The 5000-nt window shown below is 50.7% G+C and overlaps 13 non-coding genes and 1 pseudogene across 13 annotated transcripts in view; 5 read left to right on the top strand and 9 right to left on the bottom strand.

The window, feature by feature from the left end:
• LOC131450413 (U2 spliceosomal RNA) overlaps nucleotides 1–140 on the top strand; it is a 193-nt gene extending 53 nt beyond the window's left edge. Inside the window, exon 1 of the small nuclear RNA XR_009235323.1 lies at nucleotides 1–140. This exon is cut by the window's left edge and continues 53 nt beyond it. This is a non-coding gene — a small nuclear RNA (U2 spliceosomal RNA).
• A 124-nt stretch (nucleotides 141–264) lies between these two features.
• LOC131450448 (5S ribosomal RNA) lies at nucleotides 265–383 on the bottom strand. The gene has a single exon (XR_009235356.1). It is a non-coding gene; the product is annotated as a 5S ribosomal RNA (ribosomal RNA).
• Nucleotides 384–679: 296 nt separating this feature from the next.
• On the bottom strand, nucleotides 680–798 carry LOC131450451 (5S ribosomal RNA). The gene has a single exon (XR_009235359.1). It is a non-coding gene; the product is annotated as a 5S ribosomal RNA (ribosomal RNA).
• A 305-nt stretch (nucleotides 799–1103) lies between these two features.
• On the top strand, nucleotides 1104–1296 carry LOC131450434 (U2 spliceosomal RNA). Its single transcript, XR_009235343.1, has one exon. It is a non-coding gene; the product is annotated as a U2 spliceosomal RNA (small nuclear RNA).
• Nucleotides 1297–1420: 124 nt separating this feature from the next.
• Nucleotides 1421–1539, bottom strand: LOC131450447 (5S ribosomal RNA). The gene has a single exon (XR_009235355.1). It is a non-coding gene; the product is annotated as a 5S ribosomal RNA (ribosomal RNA).
• Nucleotides 1540–1835: 296 nt separating this feature from the next.
• On the bottom strand, nucleotides 1836–1954 carry LOC131450401 (5S ribosomal RNA). The gene has a single exon (XR_009235313.1). It is a non-coding gene; the product is annotated as a 5S ribosomal RNA (ribosomal RNA).
• A 305-nt stretch (nucleotides 1955–2259) lies between these two features.
• LOC131450433 (U2 spliceosomal RNA) lies at nucleotides 2260–2452 on the top strand. The gene has a single exon (XR_009235342.1). It is a non-coding gene; the product is annotated as a U2 spliceosomal RNA (small nuclear RNA).
• A 124-nt stretch (nucleotides 2453–2576) lies between these two features.
• Nucleotides 2577–2685, bottom strand: LOC131450402 (5S ribosomal RNA; annotated as a pseudogene).
• Nucleotides 2686–2981: 296 nt separating this feature from the next.
• On the bottom strand, nucleotides 2982–3100 carry LOC131450446 (5S ribosomal RNA). The gene has a single exon (XR_009235354.1). It is a non-coding gene; the product is annotated as a 5S ribosomal RNA (ribosomal RNA).
• Nucleotides 3101–3405: 305 nt separating this feature from the next.
• Nucleotides 3406–3598, top strand: LOC131450421 (U2 spliceosomal RNA). Its single transcript, XR_009235331.1, has one exon. It is a non-coding gene; the product is annotated as a U2 spliceosomal RNA (small nuclear RNA).
• Nucleotides 3599–3722: 124 nt separating this feature from the next.
• Nucleotides 3723–3841, bottom strand: LOC131450467 (5S ribosomal RNA). Its single transcript, XR_009235374.1, has one exon. It is a non-coding gene; the product is annotated as a 5S ribosomal RNA (ribosomal RNA).
• A 296-nt stretch (nucleotides 3842–4137) lies between these two features.
• On the bottom strand, nucleotides 4138–4256 carry LOC131450482 (5S ribosomal RNA). The gene has a single exon (XR_009235388.1). It is a non-coding gene; the product is annotated as a 5S ribosomal RNA (ribosomal RNA).
• Nucleotides 4257–4561: 305 nt separating this feature from the next.
• On the top strand, nucleotides 4562–4754 carry LOC131450420 (U2 spliceosomal RNA). The gene has a single exon (XR_009235330.1). It is a non-coding gene; the product is annotated as a U2 spliceosomal RNA (small nuclear RNA).
• Nucleotides 4755–4878: 124 nt separating this feature from the next.
• On the bottom strand, nucleotides 4879–4997 carry LOC131450465 (5S ribosomal RNA). Its single transcript, XR_009235372.1, has one exon. It is a non-coding gene; the product is annotated as a 5S ribosomal RNA (ribosomal RNA).
• Between the last annotated feature and the right edge of the window lie 3 nt (nucleotides 4998–5000).

Here is a 5000-nt window from a genome sequence, read left to right as displayed (position 1 = left end):
TTAATATCTGATATGTCCTCTATATGGGGATTAAATATTAAATGCATTTTTGAGCATTGGGAGGTGAAAACTGGGGCTTGCTCTCTTCACTCCTTGCATTGACCTGGCATTGCAGTGCCACCAGGAACGGTGCACCACTCTCTTTTTTCTGTGAAAACCAAAGCAAGGCTGGAACTAGAGGGACGTTAACGTGTGCCTGTGCCCGTGCCCGTGCGTCAACGTAATTGCAAGCCCATGTTTCTTGTAAGGAAGCAGAAGTGTAAAAGCTTACAGCACCTGGTATTCCCAGGCGGTCTCCCATCCAAGTACTAACCAGGCCCGACCCTGCTTAGCTTCCGAGATCAGACGAGATCGGGCGTGCTCAGGGTGGTATGGCCGTAAGCCGACGGGCTGGGGACACAGACTCCTTTTATAGACAAGGCAAGGCCCCCTGCTCGTGGAGGAGCTCAAGAGTCAGCCTTTCGAACACACTGCACTTGAGCCTTTATCTCCACTACCTGCTACACTATATTCCAGTATTAGGAAGCTACATCGAGATGGGTAAGCTGCTGCCCATCTCCAAGCTTCTCACGTGCTTGCAGAGCAACATCCAAGGCTGAAACTAGAAGGACGTTAACGTGTGCCCGTGCGTCAACGTAATTGCAAGCCCATGTTTCTTGTAAGGAAGCAGCAGTGTAAAAGCTTACAGCACCTGGTATTCCCAGGCGGTCTCCCATCTAAGTACTAACCAGGCCCGACCCTGCTTAGCTTCCGAGATCAGACGAGATCGGGCGTGCTCAGGGTGGTATGGCCGTAAGCTGACGGGCTGGGGACACAGACTCCTTTTATAGACTAGGCAAGGCCCCCTGCTCGTGGAGGAGCTCAAAAGTCAGCCTTTCTAACGTTCAAGAGTTTAAGTTGTTTTTGGTGGGCTTTGCTGTATGGCCGCGCCCTTTGAGTGTGTCAAATGTCAAGCAGCTGTCCGTCAAGGCTCAGAGGTGCACTTAGATCACCTTGGGGCGGAGATCAGCAGCAGCCTTTGTTATGCGCACTTAAAAAACATGGCACCACAACAAGAAACTTGTGTGCCAAGATATTGAGTTGGCCCCAGACACTTGTGGGCCATCGCTTCTCGCCCTTTTGGCTAAGATCAAGTGTAGTATCTGTTCTTATCAGTTTAATATCTGATATGTCCTCTATATGGGGATTAAATATTAAATGCATTTTTGAGCATTGGGAGGTGAAAACTGGGGCTTGCTCTCTTCACTCCTTGCATTGACCTGGCATTGCAATGCCACCAGGAACGGTGCACCACTCTCTTTTTTCTGTGAAAACCAAAGCAAGGCTGGAACTAGAGGGACGTTAACGTGTGCCTGTGCCCGTGCCCGTGCGTCAACGTAATTGCAAGCCCATGTTTCTTGTAAGGAAGCAGAAGTGTAAAAGCTTACAGCACCTGGTATTCCCAGGCGGTCTCCCATCCAAGTACTAACCAGGCCCGACCCTGCTTAGCTTCCGAGATCAGACGAGATCGGGCGTGCTCAGGGTGGTATGGCCGTAAGCCGACGGGCTGGGGACACAGACTCCTTTTATAGACAAGGCAAGGCCCCCTGCTCGTGGAGGAGCTCAAGAGTCAGCCTTTCGAACACACTGCACTTGAGCCTTTATCTCCACTACCTGCTACACTATATTCCAGTATTAGGAAGCTACATCGAGATGGGTAAGCTGCTGCCCATCTCCAAGCTTCTCACGTGCTTGCAGAGCAACATCCAAGGCTGAAACTAGAAGGACGTTAACGTGTGCCCGTGCGTCAACGTAATTGCAAGCCCATGTTTCTTGTAAGGAAGCAGCAGTGTAAAAGCTTACAGCACCTGGTATTCCCAGGCGGTCTCCCATCCAAGTACTAACCAGGCCCGACCCTGCTTAGCTTCCGAGATCAGACGAGATCGGGCGTGATCAGGGTGGTATGGCCGTAAGCTGACGGGCTGGGGACACAGACTCCTTTTATAGACTAGGCAAGGCCCCCTGCTCGTGGAGGAGCTCAAAAGTCAGCCTTTCGAACGTTCAAGAGTTTAAGTTGTTTTTGGTGGGCTTTGCTGTATGGCCGCGCCCTTTGAGTGTGTCAAATGTCAAGCAGCTGTCCGTCAAGGCTCAGAGGTGCACTTAGATCACCTTGGGGCGGAGATCAGCAGCAGCCTTTGTTATGCGCACTTAAAAAACATGGCACCACAACAAGAAACTTGTGTGCCAAGATATTGAGTTGGCCCCAGACACTTGTGGGCCATCGCTTCTCGCCCTTTTGGCTAAGATCAAGTGTAGTATCTGTTCTTATCAGTTTAATATCTGATATGTCCTCTATATGGGGATTAAATATTAAATGCATTTTTGAGCATTGGGAGGTGAAAACTGGGGCTTGCTCCCTTCACTCCTTGCATTGACCTGGCATTGCAATGCCACCAGGAACGGTGCACCACTCTCTTTTTTCTGTGAAAACCAAAGCAAGGCTGGAACTAGAAGGACGTTAACGTGTGCCTGTGCCCGTGCCCGTGCGTCAACGTAATTGCAAGCCCATGTTTCTTGTAAGGAAGCAGCAGTGTAAAAGCTTACAGCACCTGGTATTCCCAGGCGGTCTCCCATCCAAGTACTAACCAGGCCCGACCCTGCTTAGCTTCCGAGATCGGGCGTGCTCAGGGTGGTATGGCCGTAAGCCGACGGGCTGGGGACACAGACTCCTTTTATAGACTAGGCAAGGCCCCCTGCTCGTGGAGGAGCTCAAAAGTCAGCCTTTCGAACACACTGCACTTGAGCCTTTATCTCCACTACCTGCTACACTATATTCCAGTATTAGGAAGCTACATCGAGATGGGTAAGCTGCTGCCCATCTCCAAGCTTCTCACGTGCTTGCAGAGCAACATCCAAGGCTGAAACTAGAAGGACGTTAACGTGTGCCCGTGCGTCAACGTAATTGCAAGCCCATGTTTCTTGTAAGGAAGCAGCAGTGTAAAAGCTTACAGCACCTGGTATTCCCAGGCGGTCTCCCATCCAAGTACTAACCAGGCCCGACCCTGCTTAGCTTCCGAGATCAGACGAGATCGGGCGTGCTCAGGGTGGTATGGCCGTAAGCCGACGGGCTGGGGACACAGACTCCTTTTATAGACTAGGCAAGGCCCCCTGCTCGTGGAGGAGCTCAAAAGTCAGCCTTTCGAACGTTCAAGAGTTTAAGTTGTTTTTGGTGGGCTTTGCTGTATGGCCGCGCCCTTTGAGTGTGTCAAATGTCAAGCAGCTGTCTGTCAAGGCTCAGAGGTGCACTTAGATCACCTTGGGGCGGAGATCAGCAGCAGCCTTTGTTATGCGCACTTAAAAAACATGGCACCACAACAAGAAACTTGTGTGCCAAGATCTTGAGTTGGCCCCAGACACTTGTGGGCCATCGCTTCTCGGCCTTTTGGCTAAGATCAAGTGTAGTATCTGTTCTTATCAGTTTAATATCTGATATGTCCTCTATATGGGGATTAAATATTAAATGCATTTTTGAGCATTGGGAGGTGAAAACTGGGGCTTGCTCTCTTCACTCCTTGCATTGACCTGGCATTGCAGTGCCACCAGGAACGGTGCACAATTCTCTTTTTTCTGTGAAAACCAAAGCAAGGCTGGAACTAGAAGGACGTTAACGTGTGCCTGTGCCCGTGCCCGTGCGTCAACGTAATTGCAAGCCCATGTTTCTTGTAAGGAAGCAGCAGTGTAAAAGCTTACAGCACCTGGTATTCCCAGGCGGTCTCTCATCCAAGTACTAACCAGGCCCGACCCTGCTTAGCTTCCGAGATCAGACGAGATCGGGCGTGCTCAGGGTGGTATGGCCGTAAGCCGACGGGCTGGGGACACAGACTCCTTTTATAGACTAGGCAAGGCCCCCTGCTCGTGGAGGAGCTCAAAAGTCAGCCTTTCGAACACACTGCACTTGAGCCTTTATCTCCACTACCTGCTACACTATATTCCAGTATTAGGAAGCTACATCGAGATGGGTAAGCTGCTGCCCATCTCCAAGCTTCTCACGTGCTTGCAGAGCAACATCCAAGGCTGAAACTAGAAGGACGTTAACGTGTGCCCGTGCGTCAACGTAATTGCAAGCCCATGTTTCTTGTAAGGAAGCAGCAGTGTAAAAGCTTACAGCACCTGGTATTCCCAGGCTGTCTCCCATCCAAGTACTAACCAGGCCCGACCCTGCTTAGCTTCCGAGATCAGAAGAGATCGGGCGTGCTCAGGGTGGTATGGCCGTAAGATGACGGGCTGGGGACACGGACTCCTTTTATAGACTAGGCAAGGCCCCCTGCTCGTGGAGGAGCTCAAAAGTCAGCCTTTCGAACGTTCAAGAGTTTAAGTTGTTTTTGGTGGGCTTTGCTGTATGGCCGCGCCCTTTGAGTGTGTCAAATGTCAAGCAGCTGTCTGTCAAGGCTCAGAGGTGCACTTAGATCACCTTGGGGCGGAGATCAGCAGCAGCCTTTGTTATGCGCACTTAAAAAACATGGCACCACAACAAGAAACTTGTGTGCCAAGATCTTGAGTTGGCCCCAGACACTTGTGGGCCATCGCTTCTCGGCCTTTTGGCTAAGATCAAGTGTAGTATCTGTTCTTATCAGTTTAATATCTGATATGTCCTCTATATGGGGATTAAATATTAAATGCATTTTTGAGCATTGGGAGGTGAAAACTGGGGCTTGCTCTCTTCACTCCTTGCATTGACCTGGCATTGCAGTGCCACCAGGAACGGTGCACAATTCTCTTTTTTCTGTGAAAACCAAAGCAAGGCTGGAACTAGAAGGACGTTAACGTGTGCCTGTGCCCGTGCCCGTGCGTCAACGTAATTGCAAGCCCATGTTTCTTGTAAGGAAGCAGCAGTGTAAAAGCTTACAGCACCTGGTATTCCCAGGCGGTCTCTCATCCAAGTACTAACCAGGCCCGACCCTGCTTAGCTTCCGAGATCAGACGAGATCGGGCGTGCTCAGGGTGGTATGGCCGTAAGCCGA

The sequence above is a fragment of the Solea solea genome, unplaced genomic scaffold, assembly GCF_958295425.1.
Source record: "Solea solea unplaced genomic scaffold, fSolSol10.1 scaffold_144, whole genome shotgun sequence".
NCBI lineage: Eukaryota > Metazoa > Chordata > Actinopteri > Pleuronectiformes > Soleidae > Solea > Solea solea.
This window is presented reverse-complemented; position numbering and strand designations above follow the sequence as displayed.